This window comes from Colobus angolensis, unplaced genomic scaffold, assembly GCF_000951035.1.
Source record: "Colobus angolensis palliatus isolate OR3802 unplaced genomic scaffold, Cang.pa_1.0 Scaffold304, whole genome shotgun sequence".
Lineage (NCBI taxonomy): Eukaryota > Metazoa > Chordata > Mammalia > Primates > Cercopithecidae > Colobus > Colobus angolensis.
Genome location: NW_012116311.1, coordinates 331,315 through 353,458, shown reverse-complemented (window position 1 = coordinate 353,458; position 22,144 = coordinate 331,315). Strand labels below are relative to the sequence as shown.

At 40.2% G+C, this 22,144-nt stretch overlaps 1 protein-coding gene and 1 pseudogene across 1 annotated transcript in view; one reads left to right on the top strand and one right to left on the bottom strand.

Annotated features, from left to right (window-relative positions):
* SH3BGRL2 (SH3 domain binding glutamate-rich protein like 2) overlaps nucleotides 1–22,144 on the bottom strand; it is a 287,302-nt gene that overhangs the window by 250,342 nt on the left and 14,816 nt on the right. The window lies entirely within an intron of this gene.
* LOC105517656 lies at nucleotides 21,566–21,828 on the top strand (annotated as a pseudogene).

Below are 22,144 nucleotides of genomic sequence, written 5' to 3'. Positions count from 1 at the left end.
TTTATAATGTAGACATAAGCCCAAAGCTGGACCCAGTCTGATTTTTCCAAAGAATAAAAAAAGAATTAAGGCAGGTTACTCTTATAGAAATCTCCACAGATAATTAAGGAAGACCAAAGACTTGAGGTGGCGAAATCTCGTTTTCTGAGAAGGCTTTCCCTGGCTAAGCATTCACTGAAGGAAACAGGGTGGCAAAGAAAGGAATCTCAAATAAAACAAAAAGACACCTGGGAGAGCTTTAAAAGGACCTGTTCTAAGACTGTGAGGCAGCCTTACCTGAATCACATAGTCCATTTATTTAGGGTAATTTAATATTTGTAAGAACTCTCATTATTTGAGACTATATAACCCAGAGTAAATCTTCAGCATGCTCTACCCCTGGTGGAAAGGGGCAATCCCTATGTTGCCATGGGAATCAGACTTTTAGTACTTGGCTTCTGAGGTCACTTGTATTTTTTTGTGTATTTTTTCAACTTGAGGAGACTGTCTTGCAAATAACATTCTCCAGGGACCTGGCACCAGGAGATTTTCCCAGCATACCCTATGGTGTTTGTCAAACTTAGAATGAAGAGATGCCACTGACCCTGTTCTCACTTCATAGAACCCAGTCACTGTGACAGTGACTGGACAGCAGCAGAGGAGAGGGTTCTGGGCATAGACTGTTTGGGCATAGATTTATACCTTAAAAATTTTGGAAAAGGAAGAAAGGGCAGAAATTAGAAGAAGAAGAAAAAGAAAAAGAGGACAAAATGAAGAACAAAATATGTTACCTTGGGGTATAGTAATAAATTACCCATACCCAAAGAGAAGCCTGGCTTTTTCCTTGGGCCCTGGGAGGTACTCTCTAACCCCTTAGAATGTTATGTTTTTGTCTATCTGAGGGACTTGGGCCATACCAACAGTCTAACAGTGTGCTTTTGGTGGGGCTGGAGACTGAGGTCAGACACATGGGTGACCAACCAGGTCTGTTTGACGAAGCCCCAGTAAAAACTCTGACCACCAAGCCATGGATGAGCTTCCCTGGTTGGCAGTACTCTGTGCATATTACCTCACAATGTTACTGGGAAAGCTAATGCTGTCCACAGTGTGCTGTAAGAGAACAATCAGTTCTTTGTTGGGGACTTTTCTGGACACTGCCCTATGTATCACTTCCCTTAACTGATTTGATTCTGTAACCTTTCATTGTGATAAATCAAAGCCATGAATATAACAGCTTTCAGTGAGTTCTGTGAGTCCTTCTAGTGAACTATGGAGACTGAGGGTGGTCTCCAGGAACCCTGGAATTGCGTTTGGTGTCAGAAGTGAGGGTGGTTTTGTGTACTGCTTCCTGACTTTGCACTCAGGATAGCAACTCAGTTCTCTCCACTGTTATTCATGATGACCCACCTGTGAGCTTTGCCACCTTCTTCTCCTCCACATCTCTTTGGCACCCACCCACCACTCTACAACCGAGCACACCCACTACTCTATAAGATTGTGCCACCAGAAGATTCCTCCTTAACCTCCCACCATCCCACTCTAGGAGAAATTGTCTGCTGTAGCCTGGCTACTCTCTTTATGACTTCTCTCATACATGAATATACTGTCGTTACTCAGGCTGTTCCCTTGCTTTAAGTGTCCCCTCCTCCCTCATACCATCTAAATCCCACCTGTATATACACTTAAGAAAGGGGAAAACGGCAATATCTTGGAAATTTTATTTGAAATAAATCTAAGGTTAATTATAGGTCAATCCAAAAATATGGTTGGATCCAAGGAGAGGCGCGATAGTCTACGGTGGGAGGTAATATCATAGAAACAACACTGGATATCACCAGCCAAAAAGTCTTTTGTCTTTTTCAGAATAAATCTAAGGTGTTATTTTATTCTACTGAGGGTCTCATTACCCAAATGATGAGTTTTGTGATTAGGTCTCTGTGCTCACAACCAGCATTATCCTCACACATAGACAACTGGATAAAAGTAGAATAATGTTTGGAACTTCTCCTGTTGTACGTTAATATTTCAGGATTTGAGGTCTCTTTATTACAAAAGTACAAATTGATTGAAATGTAATTTGTTCTACTGTTTTCTGAATGTATTCTTTGCTTTTTTTCTCCTTTTCATTAAGTATTCATTAAGTAATACAATGAAAATACAGACTTATACAGTTGAAACTCAATAATGCCAAAACATAGAAATATGCAAACTACCTAGAACCATCACAGTTTTGGGGTTGCTGATGGGACCATCATGATAATTCCTTGGCCACTTGCCATAATATGCACAGCTCTGTACCTAGGGCTCAAGTGGGGCCAGTAACATCAGAGACTGGTCATTTGCAGTCCAGAGGATATACTGTCACTCCCAACTGGAAGTGGGAGTGACATTATACTGCTGCAAACCATCCTGTAATGGTTTTATACTATAATTTGGATATATAATTTATAATAAAATTATAGTTATAATGGTAGAGTTACAAAATGGATAATAATTTCAAGGGGTTTTTTTTTTTTGTAAACAATTCCATATCTGGCTCGCTTTCAGTGTTTCAGTTCCTTAATAAATGATCTGTACTTATCTGTTCACTAACAAAGGATCTTTATGATATTTTTGAAAGTCTTTTTTCACCTCTGTGGTGAAATGAAAGTTCTTAAAATGTCATGTTCTGGCTTGAATAGGATGTTTACAGATTTTCTTGCTGCTCTTTCATCTCAGTATAGTCAAGGCAGAGAGACACCTAAAAGAAGGTTACTCTGCCTTGGATATACTGGAAGTTCTGATTGGCAGCCACCCCCTTGTACTTAGGCAAGACCCAGTTCCTCAGCCTGGAGAAGAAGCTGTAACACAGCACACAGCTCTTTCACCTCCTTGCACTTCAGACTGCTCCTGAGTTCACATGTCCTTAGGCAACTGTCAGGTTTATCAGATAATATATGAACAACTGTCAGGTTTTTGCTAAGCTCACCACAGCCTCAAACACAGTTCAATCTTACTCTCTCTCCAGGGGCTCTTTCTATCATATTGCTTTCCCCCACCAACATCAGCTGCCCTCTTCCTTCTCCTGCACCTGACCAGCCTCTTCCACACCTTTGACATCATGTTTTTCCCACCCAAAATGATGCCTTTTACTCACCCCTTCTAAAAAACCTAGCAGCCCTTCAAAGCAAGCCCTATTGACCTCCTCCATTAGGAAGACCCCTCTGCTAAAACTCCTTCTAATTTTAGTTTCTCGCCTCCCTGACCTCCTGGTGAACTTACATTCGTATGCTCGTAAAGTGTTTAGTTGGAAGGACTTTGAAGGACTTTCAGTTCAACATCCCTCTGAATGCAGGGCTTCATCCCAGCTCATGTCTGAATTGGAAAAGGGAACACATTGCCCTCCTAGACTACCAGTCTGACTTTGGGCAGCTCTCTTATTAGGAGTTCTCCTTTACATTGAGCAACAGTCTGCTACTCTGCAACCCTTGATTTTTTTTCTCTACAGCAAAATCAAATACCATAAAGTCACTTTTTTTTTTTTTTTTTGCAAGGGTTTGTTTTTAAAGTAAGCAGATAAGATAGATTCAAAATTACTCTTGAAAATATCAGTTATGGGCCGGGCGTGGTGGCTCATGCCTGTAATCCCAGCACTTTGGGAGGCCGAGGCTGGCAGATCATGAGGTCAGGAGACTGAGAACATCCTGGCTAACATGGTGAAACACAATCTCTACTAAAAATACAAAAACTTAGCTGGGCATAGTGGTGGACACCTGTAATCCCAGTTACTTGGGAGACTGAGGCAGGAGAATCACTTGAACCCGGGAGGTGGAGGTTGCAGTCAGCCAAGATCGCACCACTGCACTCCAGCCTGGGCGACAGAGTGAGACTCTGTCTCAAAAAAAATAAATAAATAAAAATAAAAAGAAAAGAAAATACCAGTCATGTCTATGACCATACCACACTGAACATGCCTGATCTATGGGATCCATAAAATACCAGTCACTACCCAGAAATTGTAATAAATACTGTTTTTTATATATAGTACCTTATTTTAGAGTGTCCATCATGGTTAGTTTTTTCTCCATTTTTAGAACAGATTTCTATTTATTTGGCTGCATTGTAGATACAGTTATTGACTTGCAATTTAAAGGCTACTTATATATGAAAACTTGTTTTTAAATACTATAATCATATTAACATAGAGATGCTGACAAGATGAAAGGCAGGGAACTGAGGTCATTGAAGTAATAGCAGGTATATGTTCACTCCAGGAGACATCTACTCCCTCTCATACATTCCAGGCTTCAACTAATTAACAGTAGGTCTTAGCAATCCCCAATTATTTTTGTTACTTTGGTCACTTTGATGATCTCCACTGTTTATTACTGCTCCTCCATGTTTTTACTCCTTTACCAGACAACTCTGATGTGGATGTTACAAACGTCTTGGTTTCCTGACAAAGGACATTGTTTCAGGTTTAGAGATGTCGAATTGAGGTGAAGAGTAGGATAATCAAGCAGAGATTGTCTAGGAGGACAATAGGCAGTTAAAGTTCAAGCAAAAGATCAAAACTGAAAATCTAGAATGTTGGAGTCACTCTCAGGAAGGTGACAGTCTTGGCCTCATGATTAAATTATGCAATTTCTTGGGCAGGAACTGCTTTGTATTTTCTCAATCCTCACAGTATGAAAGCAGCTCAGCGAGCCCTAAACAAATAGCTGTTAGATGACATTTCAATCTAAGTTCTAGGGAACCCAGAATGTAAAAGCAAGTAATTTAGAAAGAAAGGGGGCGTATATTTGAGCAAGTTACATTTTTATGAACAATACAATCACTTTTTTCTCCATACCATCTGCAAACAGGCATGCATGCCTGCACATGCACCCTCTGCCCACACAGCCCTTGGAAACTGGTATCTGCAGCATTCTTCAGGTGCAAGGAGGGGGGATGTGGTGAGGGGCAGATGAAGAAGTCCTCAGGCTCCCCACCCAACCTCCAGCAGAGCAGCTCTGTTTTTAATCTCTTGTTCACATTGAACCTCCTGGTAAGACTTTCTTGGATGAAAAGTTCTGAGAAGAAGGAGAGGAAGGGTAAGAGGGAGGAGGAAGAAGTGAAGGAGCTAGAGGAGACGGAGGAAAAGATTAAAACCAGCATTCTAGCCTACAGCAGAAGACCAATACAAAAGAGCCATTTGGGCACAAGAGGTCTCTAGGCTGGGACTATCTAAGCCATCATTTTTAGGGTGAACAGCTAAAGGATTCAACCTGCTTCTTGTTTCCACTCTACTCATCACAATCCTCATTTTTTTTACATTTTATTATTTATATATACATTGTTGAACGGACAGCATTACTATGGGATACCACTGCATGAGAGAAAGCAAGAAGATAGCTCTGCCAAGCCTATTTTCCCACTTTATAAAAACTAAATGATTTCTCTCTTTCCAGGGTCTGTGTAATGGCAGAGAAGTCTTTAGAATATACCTAAGCTATGGTTGCTATTTAGTGAAAATTCCAAATGTCCCTCTTCAATATATACACAGAACACATCCACAACAACTGGATGGGTGGTGAGAAATGAAAACAGAAGACTGAGCATGTATGAGTATAGGCAGGACCTGAGGGCATGGCTGAGTGCAGGCCAGGTGATTTACCTAGCTGGAGTGACAAGTGGCAGATGAAGCTGGAAAGTAAACAAACATGGGGAGCCCCTGAATGCCCAAATGAACAATTTGAACTTTATTCCTTAGGCAATGAAGGACATCATTTTTTCTCTTTTTCTTTTTTCTTATTTAAGGAGTAATCAGACGGGTGCACTTAGAGGATTAATCTGACAGAGGCAGGTGGGTGAGTAGGCCGACTCAACTCATGAGGTGTTTCTGTTATTAACCTGCTTGGGCCTTGGTTTCCAAATCTCTAAAATTCGGATAATGCTAGTTTCATAGGATTGTAGTGAAAATTAAAGAGTAGCTGTTGTTGCCATTACTGATCTCGAGACTATGTGGCAGGAAATTATGCATACAATCTCTGACATTGGACTGCCTGGATTCAAATCCCAGCTCTGCTTGTAAACTCTATGACCTAAATAGAGATGATAAGAAGAGTACCTACATCTTAGGACTATTGTGAAGGTTAAGGTTAATAAATGTGAGGTGTTTGGTAGGTACAATGCCATTGTCCAAGTGAGAGGTATAATTAGGATATTGCCAGTGGGAATGGAAAGGAGCAATTAAATTCAAGCAACATTGTTGAGATAAAATATGATGACAATTGTTTGTATGTGAAAGATAAGGAAAGGTTAAGAGAACAGTGTAATTATCTTCATAATGACCGAGAGAGTGGTGCTATTAACAAGAAGAGTCAGCAGGAGCACAAGCAGGCCTCAGAGGACAATTCATGAGTTTGTTTGGGGGTTAAAAATGAGTATACTTATAAGATATCCATGTAGAGCTACTTTGCAAGTGGTCGGTATTGCAGGACTAGAACTGAAGGACAAGGCAAAGACTGGATACCTAGGACCAAGGTGTTTGTATGATAACATCAGTGGTTGAAATTATGACCTTAACTGAGACCATCAAAAAGAGAATAAAGAAAAACAAGTTATGGCAGAAGGTATAAGTTTTGGGAAGTTTAGAAAAGTCTCTTTTATATCTTGTTTTTAATGTATACAACGTTATTTTTCCAGCATATTTCAGCAGCAGCTGGGAGGCTGGGAACAATGGCTCATGCCTGCAATCCCTGCCCTTTGGGAGGCTAAGGCCAGAGGATTGCTTGAGGTCAGGAATTCAAGACCAGCTTGGACAACACAGTGAGATGCCATCTCTCCAAAAAATTTTTTAAAAATTAGCCAGGTTTTGTAGTGCGTGCCTATAGTCCCAGCTATCTGGGAGGCCGACGAGAGATGATCGCTTGAGCCAGGAAGTTAGGGCTAGAGTAAGCTGTGATATTGCCACTGCACCCCAGCCTAGGTGACAGAACAAGAATGGGGAGCTAATTTTTAGGAACTTTTCAAGTTATAAAAGTTACTCTCATTTGCTGTAAACTGTTCATAAATACAGGATAATGAAAGAGGAGGACTAATAATGATTCCAAGCCCCACTATTAACATTTAGAAGTATTTCCTTCCAAATAACTGTACGTTTTTCTTGCTCAATAGGAATTATACTATTTAAATAGTTTGTATTGTATTTTTTTTTCATTTAGAAATAGTATGATTCTCTCATGATAATTTTCTCCTGTCATTAAAGATTTTAAAGAAGTGAGGAAGCAGGATATTTCCCTGACCCCTTTGCGGGACTTGGAACAGGGGTGCCTTGTTTACTCAGCCCGCTGCTCTCAACTCCTTGCAGGAGGAAGCACACAAGCGAACGAGGTGGGAACTGGAGTGCTGGAGACCACTTCAGTGCCAGCGGGATCAAACTTCACTCACTCTGACCTGCCTCATTGTACCCCTTGCTGGAGGGAGCACACAGATGAGTGGGTGCAGGAGCCAGAGCTAGCACTTTTGGGCACAGGCGCGAGCGAACTCCGTGCAGGCCCTGCAGCATCTAGTTGGGGGTGCCTGAGACCCCTGAAGCCCCAGAGGTTGTGTTACTGGGCTCTTTTGGCTCTGCCATCTGCGGATGGCTTAAGTGTTAACAGCTCAGTGGGCCCTCTGCCTTTTCACCTGAGGCAGCGGCCTTCCGCCAGTGAGGGCAAAGGGCCTGTGTGACAGCCTTTTGTATTCATACTCATGGCTCCCAAGCTCTTGTTCAGTGTCCAGGAAAAATGAAGTTGCATGAGCAAACTGAAAGATGGTAAATACAGGGAATTTTATTGCTGATGGAAGTGACCCTCAGTGGGAAAGGGAAGTGAAAAGGGGATGGGATGGGTGGGTAATCTTCCCCTCAGGTCCGGAAGTCCAGCCATCTCTGGCTGGACTCATCTCTGAAATTACACTGTCAAGCTGTCCCTGTGAAGTTGAGCCACTTCTCTCTGATGTCCAGCCATAGTCCCTGACATCTAGCTGCTTCTCCTCTCTGCCCGCTCTGGGGTCTTTATAGACAAAGGCAATATTCAAGCAGGAAAACAGGGATATAAATTCTCACTTTGGGCTGCAGTCTCAAGCTTTTTGTCTTGAGAGTGGGACTTCACTAGGGACCTGTCCTTCTCTGCCTAGAGTTCCTCTCACCCCCCTCCGTGTCGCTATCACGATGAATGGTTGCATAGTGCCCACACACACATTCCTTAAGACTGAGAATCAAACATGTGATCAAAGGTACCTAATCATTTTTAATTGAACTTTAGAGGGAAGATCAATAGCTAGGACTTCCTGTGACATTACACCTTCCATCTTGGGGCTAGGTTAAAGCTCCCTCACTCTAAGGAAATATAATCACAATGTAAAACATTTAAACTGCAATTAAAAAGAATGGCTGGGAGGCCAGATGCAATAGCTCATGCCTGTAATCCCAGCCTTTGGGAGGCTGAGACTGAGGCTGGAGGATTGCTTGAGGCCAGGAGTTCAAGACCAGCCTAGGCAACACAGTGAGGTCCTATCTCTTCAAAAAATTTTTTAAAAATTAGCCAGATGTGGTAGTGCACACCTGTAGTCCCAGCTATTTGGCAGGCTGAGGAGAGATGTTCACTTGAGCACAGGAGGTTGAGGCTACAGTGAGCTGTGATCTCGCCACTGCACTCCAACCCGGGTGACAGAACAAGACCCTGTCTGCAACCAAAAATAAAATAACAGCTGTCAACAAAATCAAGTGTGTTATTCACACTCAGTCTTTGCCAATTAGAATTGCAACCCAGGAAAAAAGTATTAGTGTTTGGAAGCCACATTATGTACTTGTAAGAAAGGTGCTTTCTTGCTTTTGGCCAAAAGGACTCTGCACATTAGTATTATAGTAAAGACTTGATCTCAAGGTGTTTTCATCCTGTCCAGGCACATGTGATCACTTTGCATGTAATTTATAGCAGTACTATGTGGAAAAAAAGTGTTGATTTTATTTACTTTATTATCAGAATCTCACAAGCTAAATGGTCTATTCAGTTGGGAGGAATTGATAAATGTATTTCCTTAGGCTTATAAATTTGAGTTATCTGCAAAGGTATAATACATCAGCTTCTCCCATTAAGTCTCTTTATCAAAACATCTTCCTTCGTTTACTCACCAGAAAACAGAAGAAGGTGGAATTAAAACTTTGTTGACTTCTGATAATAAAACACACAGGCCAAACTATAGGAGGAGATGCACATTCCCCTTGAATTCTGCTTCACCTGACTGACAACAAGATAAATCTCTCAGCTAGCACATGTGATGTGTTTTCCAAATTATTTCTCTTTAGTAGATGCTACAAAATTGCTCTGACAACACGTAAGACTGGCTTGTCAAAAGAAGAGGAGAGAAAATTATAATCAAAATGAATTCAGAATCCAAGGAAATTATATTTCTCCATCTTTCTTTATCAATGTTGTATGGGATTCATGGAGCTCATTCGGTGCGGAAGGGAAGATGACTGTTTCAAAGAATGGGACACGCCAGTGTTTTTGACTGAAGCATGAATTTGCTTCACAACCAAGGAATGTTTAATGGATAGTGATATTTTCTCTATTGAAATTCCAATAAAAATACAAGAATTTAGAAGAACGTACAAAACAAAAGGAAATAAAAAACTTAAGAAAAAGCCTTACTTCAAAACGGAGTTTAACATTTCCTTGTATTCCTGCCTTTTGCCATGAGAAGAATGTTCCTTGATTATCTGCTGGTCCAAGGAAGATGAGTGACTCGTGTAGCAGACCTGGTCCCAACCCGCAGCCTGAGGCAAGTCTAACAAATCCACAGGTGCAGAGTGAGAAATAAATGCTTATTGTTGTATAACATTGAGATTTTGTGCTTGTTTGTTATGCAGTGTTATTGTGGCAGTGGCCCGCTAATGCAGCGTGTATTTTACTAGTATTGTTTCAAACTCTTTTTATACATTAGGTCATTTAATCCTCAGAACAACCCTATGTGGTAAGTACTAGTTTCATCTCTACAATGCAGAAAGCTGAGATACAGAAGGTAATGAACTTGTCTGACACTCCATAGCAGTAAGTGGTGGAGCACTGGAAGGCAAGCTGCAGGCCTAGGGCCTGGGTTCTCATGTGCTGCCTCCCATCACACACTGCTCATGCTTCCATTCCCTCTCTGAAAATTCTTACTCACCCGAAGCTCACTTCCCCCAGGTTAGCAGGTGCTAAATTTACCTTCTTTCTCCAATCATTTACATAGTGATCTATTTATTTGTTCATACACCTTCTAGAAAATTTGAAGAACAATGGAATCATATGAAATGTCATTTGATAGGTTAAAACAGTCAAATATCACTAACCTCATTTGATTCAACCTACCCTGCCACACATTTTTTAAGTAATATCTGAATGTTTCCATTCTAGATTACATTGTTATAAAGATGGTAACTTCAAGAATATTGAAAATTCTGAATTTTCAAATAAAAATCCATCATACTGTTAATGTATCCAATGGAATCTAAATGCCACAGTTTTTAAAATTGAGGTACAATTCACATAACATAAAATTCACCATTTTAAAGTGTATGGTTCAGTGGCTTTTAGTACGTTTACAACGTTATAGAACCATCACCTCTATCTAGTTCCAAAACATTTCCATCATCCCAAAAGAAACCCTGTATCTATTAAGCAGTCATTCTCCGTTCTCTTCATCTCCCATCCCTTGGCAACCACTAATCTGCTTTCTGTCTCTGTGGATTTGCCTATTCTAGACATTTCATATAAATGGAATCATATAACATGTGGGTTTTTGTGACTGGTTTCTTTCACTTAGCATAATGTTTTTGAGGTTCATCCATGCTATAGTACCTATTGATACTTCATTTCCTGTAATAGCTGAATAATATTCATTGTATAGTTATATCAAATTTTTTTTATCCATTCATCAGTTGATGGACGTTTAGGTTGTTTCCACTTTTATTTATTATTAATAATGCTGCTATGAATGTTCATGTACAAATTTTTATGTGAACATATGTTTTCAGTTCTCTTGAGTGTATACCCAGGAGTGGAATTGCTAGGACATATGCTGAGATTTGGCTGCTTTTCTTGATTAAGTGTTCCCCTGGTTGTTGTAAGCTTTTGATTACATTCCAGGGTTCTGAAAAAGTTGATTCTGACAGTTGTGCCACTTTATGCATTGTTTTTGTGGAGGGACAGACTTTTGGAATTCATACTCTGCCATTTTTGCTGATACCTCACCTACCAGAGTAACCTGATGCCCATCTTCATCCATTTACAAAAACACATTTGTGGAAAAAAACCCAGAAAAGTCAGAAATTTTACATTGTTTCTTTTTTTCTGTCTTGAACTTACATATTCATTCTTTTTTCTCTGTAGAATTTTATCCTAATGAAATATATGTTTGTGCTTAAAAGTCTTTTATTAATTACTGTATAATCTCTCTCTGGATATATATAAATCAAATTTTAAAATTCTTTGACTGTATGCTCTTGCTATTGAAAAATTTCTCCTGGATTAAATTGTAATTATAATGTTATTATAATGCATAATTAATTTAAATATCTTAAACATTTGATCATTCCTATCATATTTTTTGGAAACATCTGAAATGAATGGAGCATTCCCTTCCTTTCAGTTTATGTACCTTTGGATGAATCACTTATTGCTAAAATGAGGCAGGGCTCAGACTGTGGAAATCTCATTTACATAAATAAGTTAACAAAATAGAAAAAGTTTAATTACAACGATGTCACTTATTTCTGTAAACATCAGCTGAATTGGATCAGCCAAAAACACATTATAATAAATAATAATTTTATTTTAATTTTGTAGGTGTTGGATATCTTCTATTTATCCTTCTAGATCTATACCTTCCTCTTCTACCTTACTTCCTGCCTGGAAGCTGACCCGTATGGACTATATCAGCACGCTTGCCTTCTTGCTTCCAGCTGGATTTTACCAATGAGTACCTCTTGGCAGGAGATTAGAGGAAGTGAAGAGATGGCTATTTATTCTCCCAGCTCCTTCCCTGAAAAATTACATTTCCTTTCAAGGTAATCCTATCTATACTATCTCCTTCTGGGTTCTAGGAAACTCTCCCTTATATCCTGTTAGGCCCAAAGATATTGACAACCTTCTTGTTACTATTCTCAGGGTATTACACTATCTTTAGTTTCTTTACATCCTGCTTACATTTGTAAATAGTTTATTTATTACACATATCTTGACCTTTTACCTAATACATGCCATGTGTTTCTTGCCATGTGGCCATGGGTGGTTGCCGTGACTAATTCAGTCCATCAGTGGGCAATACTGTTATGCTCCTCTTCAATTCTGTTAAAAGAAAAAAAGTATATGCCACCTAACTTGTGAAAGGATTTGTTGGACCAGCACTTGTCCAATATGGTAGCCACTAGTCACATTTGGCTAAATTTAAATTAACTGAATGAAATAAAATTTGAAATTTAACTCTTGGTTACATAAACCATATTTCAAGTTCTCAATATTCACCTGTGTCTAGTGGCTACAACATTGGATGGGGAAGACATAGGACATTTCCATCATTGCAGAAAGCAATGCTTTAGACTAGTATTTATATAGTAAGTATGCAATTTAAAATCTACACGGGGACAACATTTATAGTTTTGAAAACCATTTACAAAATGAAAATGATTTTTCTTATATTCATTATCCCATAAAATCATTCCATTCAAAAACTATTTTCAAAAATAACTTTTTTCTTAAAAATTATTAATAAATATTATAGATCTGATTTATGTAGACTGAAGCAAAATTTTTGTAAAATTTATTTATGTTGAGTATTTGAACATTAAAAACAATGTAAGCATAATGTATTAGATCGACTTTGAACATAGCTGCTATATTAGTTTCCTCTGACTGCCATAACCAAATACTACAAATGTGGTGACTTAACACAAATTGATTCTCTCACAGTTCAAGGCCAGAAGTCCAAAATCAAGATATCAGTGCTTCCTTCAGAGGCTCTAAGAGATTCTGTTCCTTGTCTCTTTCAGCATCTGACAGATGCCAGCATTCCTTGGCTTGTGACTGCATATGCCTCAATCTTCACATGGTTTTTCTTCTGCCTGTGTGGCTCTCCTTTGTGTGTCCCTTATAGGAATACTTGTCACTGGATGAGGGCCCACCTGGATGAGACAGGTTGCTATCCTCATCTCAAGATCTTTAACTTAGTTACATCTGCAAAGATCCCTTTTCCAAGTAAGGTAACATTCACAGGTTCTGGGAATTAGGACACAAGCATTTATTTGGGGGTCACTATTCAACCCACAGTAGGGAGCAAGAGTTTTTTGCATATCATATATGCTTGTGGCTTCTCTAAGCAAGAGATGAGGGTAAACTGTATCTGGTCTCACCTTGGGACTTGTTTTGACCAATAGAATGCAGCAGACATGACATTCTAGGACTTTTGGGTCCAGGCCTACAATGGCACGTAGCCTCTGCTTTTGGTCAGAGAGAAAAACAGCTGCTATGTGAGGAAGTGCACTTATTGTCCCTGAGAGAGTGGCCACATGGAGAGAAAAAACCTCTGATGCATGAGACACTAGACTCAACCAGCCCCTGAACTACAGGTAAAAACTGAAAGAACAATGGGACTATTTATGGAGGTTAGAAGACCAGTAAGCAAATTATTATTGGAGGATGGAGAAGAATGCCCAATATTAAGCACTGAGGAAACATTTGAAAAAACTATTATGTGCAGGAATATAAATATAGAAAATATACCTAAGGATTTTTGTGGATCTGGCTAAGCAGGTTTCCAGGCAATTTTTTTTTTTTTTTTTAATGGAGTCTTGCTCTGTCGCCCAGGCTGGAGTGCAGCGGCACGATCTCGGCTCACTGCAACCTCCACGTCCTGGGTTCACATCATTCTTCTGCCTCAGCCTCCAGAGTAGCTGGGACTATGGGCACTGGCCACCGTGCCTGGCTAATTTTTTTGCATTCTTAGTAGAGACAGGTTTTCACCGTGTTAGCCAGGATGGTCTTGATCTCTTGATCTCGTGATCTGCCTGCCTCGGCCTCCCAAAGTGCTGGGATTACAGGCATGAGCCACCGCACCCGGCCTCCAGGCAAAATTTTGAACGTGCAGCTGACTTCTGATATGGTTTGTCTGTGTCCCCACCTAAGAATGTCCCCTCATCTTGAATTGTAACTCCCACAATTCCCACGTGTTGCAGGAGGAACCTGGTGGGAGGTAATTGAATTATGGGGCAGATCTTTCCTGTGCTGTTCTCGTGATAGTGAATAAGTCTCATGAGATCTGATGGTTTTAAAAACAGGAGTTTTCTTGCACAAACTCTCTTCTTTTGTCTGCTGCCATGTGAGATGTGCCTTTCACCTTCTACCAGGATTGTGAAGCCACCCCAGCCATGTGGAACTGTAAGTCCATTAAAATTCTTTCTTCTGTTGCAAATTGCCCAGTCTTGGGTATGTCTTTATCAGCAGCATGAAAACAGACTAACTGGTACCAGTAGAGTGCAGCACTGCTGAAAAGGTACCCAAAAATGTGGAAGTGACTTTGGAACTGGGTAACAGGCAGAGGTTGGAACAGTTTGGAGGGCTCAGAAGAAGACAGGAAAATGTGAGAACGTTTGGAACTTCCTAGAGACTTGTTGAATGGCTTTGCCAAAAATGCTGATAGGAATATGGACAGGCTGAAGTGGTCTCAGACGGAAATGAGGAACGTGTTAGGAACAAGAGCAAAGATGACTCTTGTTATGTTTCAGGAAAGAGACTGGTGGCATTTTGCCCTGCTCTAGACAGTTGTGAAACTTTGAACTTGAGAGAGATGATTTAGGGTATCTGACAGAAGAAATTTCAAAGCAGCAAAACATTTAAAAGGTGCTTTGTGTGCTGTTGAAGGCATTCAATTTTTTTTTTTTTTTTTTTTTTTTGAGACGAAGTCTTGCTCTGTCGCCCGGGCTGGAGTGCAGTGGCCAGATCTCAGCTCACTGCAAGCTCCGCCTCCCGGGTTCACGCCATTCTCCTGCCTCAGCCTCCCGAGTAGCTGGGACTATAGGCGCCTGCCACCTCGCCCGGCTAGTTTTTTGTATTTTTTAGTAGAGACGGGGTTTCACCGTGTTAGCCAGGATGGTCTCAATCTCCTGACCTCATGATCCGCCCGTCTCGGCCTCCCAAAGTGCTGGGATTACAGGCTTGAGCCACCGGGCCCGGCCGGCATTCAGTTTTATAAGGGAAGCAGAGCATAAAAGTTCAGAAAATTTGTAGCCTGACAATTCGATAGAAAAGAAAGCCCCATTTTCAGGGGAGAAATTCAAGCTGGCTGCAGAAATTTGCATAAGTAACTAGGAGCCAAATGTTAATCCCCAAGACAATGGGGAAAATGTCTCCAGGGTGTGTCAGAGGTCTTCATGGCAGCCCCTCCCATCACAGGCCTGGAGGCCTAGGAGGAATAAGTGGTTTCATGGGTGGGTCCCAAGATACCTGTGCTGTGTCCAGCCTAGGCTGTGGCTTCAGTGGGTGCAAGCCTCAAGCCCTGGCAGCTTTCATGTGGTGTTGAGCCTGCCAATGCAAAGAAGTCAAGAATTGGGGTTTGGGAACCTCTGCCCAGATTCCAGAGGATGTATGGAAACACCTGGATGTCCAGGCAGAAGTTTGCTGCAGGGGCAGGGATCTCATGGGGAACCTCTGCTAGGGCAGTGCAGAAGGGAATTGTGGTCGGAACCCTCACACAGAGTCCCTACTGGGGCAACACCTAGTTGGGCTGTGAGAAGAGGGCCACCATCCTCCAGACCCAAGAATGATAGATCCACCGACAGCTTGTACTGTGCACCTGGAAAAGCCACAGACACTCAATGCCTGCCACGACAGCAGCCAGGAGGGGGATTATACCCTGTAAAGCCACAGAGGCAGAACTGCCCAAGACCATGGGAACCTACTTCTTTCATCAGTGTGACCTGGATGTGAGACTTGGAGTCAAAGAAGATCATTTTGGATCTTTAAGATTTGACTGACCCACTGGATTTTGGACTTGCATGGAGCCTATAGCCCCTTTGTTTTGGCCAATTTCTCTCATTTGGAATGGCTGTATTTACCCAATGCCTATACCCCCATTGTATCTAGGAAGTAACTAACTTGCTTTTGATTTTACAGGCTCATAGGTGGAAGGGACTTGCTTTGTATTAGATGAAACTTTGGACTGCAGACTTTTGAGTTAATGCTGAAATGAGTTAAGACTTTGGGGGACTGTTGGGAAGGCATGATTGGTTTTGAAATGTGAGGACATTAAATTTGGGAGGGGCTGGGGAAGAATGATATGGTTTGGCTCTGTCCCTACCAAAATCTCATCTTGAATTGTAACTTCCACAATTCCCATGTGTTGTGGGAGGAATGTAGTGGGAGGTAATTGAGTTATGAGAGTGGACCTTTCTTTTGCTGTTCTTGTGATAGTGAATAAGTCTCATCAGAGCTGACGGTTTTAAAAATGGTAGTTTCCCTGCACAAGCTCTCTTCTCTTGTCTGCCGCCATGTGAGTCATGCCTTTCAGCTTTCACCACGATTCTGAGGCCTCCCCAGCCACATGGAACTGCAAGTCCATTAAACCTCTTTTTTTGTTACAAATTGCCCAGTCTCAAGTATGTTTTTATAGTGGCATTTTTTATAGAAAACGTACTAATACAGCCTCTTAGACCTACATATTATAAGGTATTGCAAAAATGATATTGACTAAAGAGGAATGATTCTAATTTCAAGTCAAATGTAGAGAAAATATTTCCAACTGAGAACTTGCTGAGTTGGAAAATAAAATATTTTCTCATTCCCACATTTTTGAGTTAGAAAAATGTTCTAAAAGTGAGAAAGGGCCCCAGGAAAAAGATAGAATTCAGGACATTGTCAATAAAACGTGACTTTAGTGTAAAGATCAAATCAACAGTGTAGTTACAAGATCCCTAATTTAACTCAGTGCCTCATCAACCTTCTCAGCTAGACAAAACAGCTTGTAAGAATTTTAAGAATATTGTTCCACAGCATTCTGACTCAAAGCCTGCGTTAGAGAGGGGCTTGTCTTGAAGAGATTTGTATGTGTGACTTTTTCACTTATAATTAGATTTATTTTGGATTTCGGATTTACAATTTGATACACAGGAAGCACACTAAATTTCTTAAGGTATTATATACCAGCTTGAATTTAAAAGGACGTGGAAGGTGCAAAATGAAAAAAAGGTCTTTTTTTAATTTCATTTTTCTCTGGGCCCTCAACTTGTGTTGCAAAAAGTAGACTGAGACAGCTACCTGATGGCAAACATGGAAAATTTCCTATGAACAAAGGAAATACGATTCAGAAGGTGGAGCCCAGAGCCCCACAAACAGAAATATAAGCGATTAGAAGCAATAGATTAGATAATCACTTCCATATAGCAAAACCGAACCTGAATCAAGAAACATTCCTTGCCTCCAGATTAGGGAACACTGATAAGATGAGCCTGACTGTATTTCAGAATTTCTATTAACTAGTGACTGCTATGTGCCTTCATTTCTCCCTTTTATAAATGAGTGTCTAATGTGGTTATTCTAGTCTGTCTTAACATTATATTGTTGGACATGGAGGTACAGATAACTTGCATTTTTGCTTCACAGTTCATATCAAAATGAGCTGCACTTATGAAATTTCATGCACATCTGTATGATCCCAATGTAGATCAAGAGACACTGGGCATAGACTTTGATATTATAATTTGTTGAGACTTTGGGAGTCTTTGGAGCAGTTGACTATAGTTTACATATGGAAGTAATGTGAATTTTTGTGGCCAGAGGGCAAACTGTGGAAGATTGTATGTAACTACAGCCAGTAAGAATTATTTGTGCACTCGCCAGTTCTCTGACCAAGAGAACACGTCTGTTTACTCATACCTTGAATCTGCACTGAACTTGTGATTTTTTGACAAGTTTAATGCAGCAGAAGTCATATTATTGGATTTTTGAGCCCAGACATTCAAATGTCATATAGCTTCTGTTTTAGCTCAGAGAGGAAACAAGCAGCTATATACAGAAACCATGTAAAGAGAGACTGTGTGCAGAAAAAGAGGCCCCAGAGTATAAGAGCCTATGAAGGGAGAGAGAGAGAGGATCAGCCAGGTCCCAGCCACTTCAGTCAAACGTTTGAGAAACCTGACATGTGAGCAAAGCTATCATGGATTCTCCAGTTGCAGAAATGAGCTTTTCCCTTTGAGCACTGCTTAAATTCCTAAACAGCAGAATTGTGAGAGTTAAATGATTGTTTTAAGCCAATAGTGTGATGCAGGTTCACTGTGAACTGGTTACCAACTTGTCTGAGTCCAGTGAGATAGAACAGTCACATACAAGTTCCACGAAGCAGGCTTATTACTTACAGATAGGAAGCAAGGGACAACAGAAACCTAGGATTCACTATGAGCCAGTTACCCTCTCTACAGGGGGCAGAGGGGTGTCATACACCCATACCTAAGTAAATGTTTTATTTTAAAGAGTGCAGTTTACTCTGCTGGGAATTACCAGCAAAGAAAAGAGAAAGTATTGAGTCCCTAGTAGTGGTAGAGTTTACAAAACGTGAAATGATGATTGCTATTAAATAAATTATGTGTCACAAAACAACATCAAATAGTTGAATAAACACAATGACTGAGAAGTGACAGTGAGCAGGAGATTTGTATCTCTATTAAATAAAATAAAGATGATTTTTCTTATAAATGGTCTTTTTGGAAAAACTTGATGCAAGTAAACACGGACATTTTTGTCACTTCTTCCTTGAAACCATGCAAATATGCAACTGTGACACAGGCCATGATGCAGGTTAATAATGCAAATTATCAAGCTCATTCTCACTACTGAGAATCATAAAGATGCAGAGAGAACACACATCTTAACCAATTGGAACTTCCTAGCATGGTTTCCAGTTAAATATTCTAGTTAAATAGATAAAAACCTTTGATAAAAGTTTGTCACTTGCATAAAATAACACACCTATGCCTTCAATATTTCTTACTGATAATCTCTTTTCTTTTCCTCTGCCAATATGTCGTATTTCAATTTTGACATTTTAAACCTTTGGTTTGATGAGGGGTTTTTCCACCCTGGAAAAATGTATGTAGTTGGATTCAAGAAGATTAAAAGGTTTGTTCTTGAGTACATTGGAAGGTGATAGTGGTGAGGGATAAGAGGAGAACTACCAGAGGGATATCCTGTAGGCAGGTGTGTTTTAGGAAAGAGAACATATGGAAGGTAAGGACCTGGATTCTTTAAAGAAATTATTTAATAATTTCAACTTTTATTTTAGATTCAGGGGGTACATGTGCAGGTTTTTTATGTAGGTATATTGTATGATGCTGAGGTTTAGGGTACGAACGATCCCATCACTCAAACAGTGAGCATAGTACCCAACAGGTAGATTATCAGCTCTTGCCTCCCTCCCTCCCACCTCTAGTGGTCTCCGGTGCCTGTTGTTCCCATGTTTATGTCCATGAGTATCCAATGCTTAGCTCCCACAATGCTTAGTTCTCACTTATAAGTAAGAACATGCTATATTTGGTTTTCTGTTCTTGCCTTAATTCACTTAAGAACCTGGATTCTTTAAAGCCACCCCCCCACCAAACAAGGTCTCTTAGGGCAAGTCTGCATATACTCTGATATACCGAGACTCATTTGAAGAGTGCTCCCTTACATTATCTTACATTTGGTAATCAAGCTTTTTAATTGTTTATCCACAATGCGTTAATAGGTACTACACTGTCGTAGCCTGCAGTGCTGATGTATTCATTTCTGCCCAGGAAGGCGAGAGTATTTTGTGTGATTCTCATTTTTGTGACTTTAAATTAGATGAGACTTCAAATTTACACATTTTCTTCCATCGCTCTGTGCTTTATTACATGGTTAAGTGCTTTAAGATTTATTGAATCCAGGTGTTTTATTCTCAGTAATCACCAGAACTCACCTGATTTGGTTATGCCAATCTGTTATTTTCAAGAATTTTTTTTAAATATCCTTTCCCAGTTAATATTGTATATGTGGCTTTCTTGATTTAAAAATATATTAAGAAATGTAATTTTATGAAAGATCATTTGAAAAAGTTTACTGAAGCATTTTTTTCCTTATGCTATAACCAAGCTTAATAACAAAGAATGTATTCTAGAGTAATATTTGGGGCAATTTCTAAAACGCATTTCATGCAGAGATCTCTACACTTTCCTCATGAATACAAAGCAATGTGTTTCTGTTTTTCGGGGCACAGAAGTGGATATCACAATGATGTAACTCCTTATTCACAACATCATTGCAGCTCCATATTAAAAACATTTTTGCTTAAATAATGAGCATTTTTGCTTATCCCTAAAGAACCCACATGAGACACACAAAAAAATGTTTTTCCCAGATGGTCCTTTTTGCATTAAAATTACTAACCCAGACATCAAAAGCAAACAATAAAGTGTTGAAATATGTAATTTGGGCCAAAACAACAGAGTCTTGAACTTCCACGGGCTTTGCGATTTTAAGAGAACAGCTGGGTGTGTGCAGGCAGTCAGCCCAGCTATGACTCTGAACCTCTGTTGTGTTTCCTTTTCTATACAGTCACTATGGGTACAGTTTCCTTCTTTTGGAAATGGAAGCATGGTTATAATAATTCTTGAACTTGAGAAAGGCATAGGCATTTGCTTACCTTTTATAAAAGGGGGAAACCATTTTTAGTATTTATGGTGTAGTCAGTTGTTTTTGTTTGCACCCTGCTATTCGTTTGCATTTTTGCTGATAAAATAACCAATATGTTCCTTGGGAAACTACCCCTTTCTCCGCAGACTCAGCCATGGGTGTCCCACAAGACATATAGCCTCGATTTCAAGTTGTCTAGGAATCAGCCATATGTAATCTAATCACAACCTCAGTCATTTCCCCAGGATACACCCTCAGCGCTGGAGGTACTGGTCCAAGGAAGTTTTGATATCAGCTGTGCACTAAGTCTAGAATGAGTGCTTCCTCCATCTGATTAAGGCCCTGACACTGAATCAGGGTCACCAATGCAGGCTCTTCTTCCTTATCACACATTCTATCTTTGGACTTACTTACCTTTGCTGGTCATCTTCACCAGGGCTTTGGAGGCCCATCAGGCCATTTGACAACTCTGAACTTGAGAGTGGGAGTCTGAGTTGGACACTCACTTGAGGAGGGCTATGAGACATCATCTACTCAAAGGGCCAGAGCCCTGGGCTAGATCCCACAAAGATCCAATTATCTACCCTTATCAGCTCATGGATGGTTAGTTATTTCCTTTACATTTATACCGCACAAAGGACTACTTGGGGATTCCCCCACCCACCCGGAAAAAGAAGCCAGTTCCAAAGGTAAGCTGACATCTCCATTATCAGAGACAGAAAACTATCAATAATTTTGTAAGGAACCTGTTACCAGTTTAAAAGAAAATAGTACTATATATACATATATAGAGTGCATCTGTAAAAGAATTAAGCATGATATACATATTTAATTTTAAAACTATGATGATTGCTTCCTGCTCCTCTCCTCCTCCATGGGTTCCCTGGAGTCCTTGCAAGCTGGCCAGGATGTCTCAGGCTGAGTTTGAGAAAGCTGTGGAAGATGTCAAACACCTTAAGACCGAGCCAGGGGATGATGAGATGTGTTCATCTATGGCCACTACAAACAAGCAACTGCAGGCAACATAAATATAGAATGGCCTGGGCTGTTGGACTTCAAGGGTAAGACCAAGTGGGACACCTGGAATGAGCTGAAAGGGACTACCAAGGAAGGTGCCATGAAAGCTTACGTCAACAAAGTAGAAGAGCTAAAGAAAAAACACGGAATGTAAGAGATGGATTTGGTTGCCAGCCATGTGTTTATCCTAAACTGAGACAGTGCCTTGTTTTTTCTAATACTGCAGATGGTGGAAACTGGGAAAATAACCAGTTAACCCAGCTCCTCAAGGCTGCTCACTACAGGGCTCTAACAGATTAGGGGCGAAAACGATTACTGACCTTCCTTGAGCAGTTTTTAATCTGAGATCAATTAAAAGTGTATTCATGACTTAAAAAAAAAAAACTATAATGAACACAGGTTTTGGATAATTAAGAAGCAACCTCAACAAGTTTCTGAGATCCATTATTATAGAAGTATGGAGTAACAGG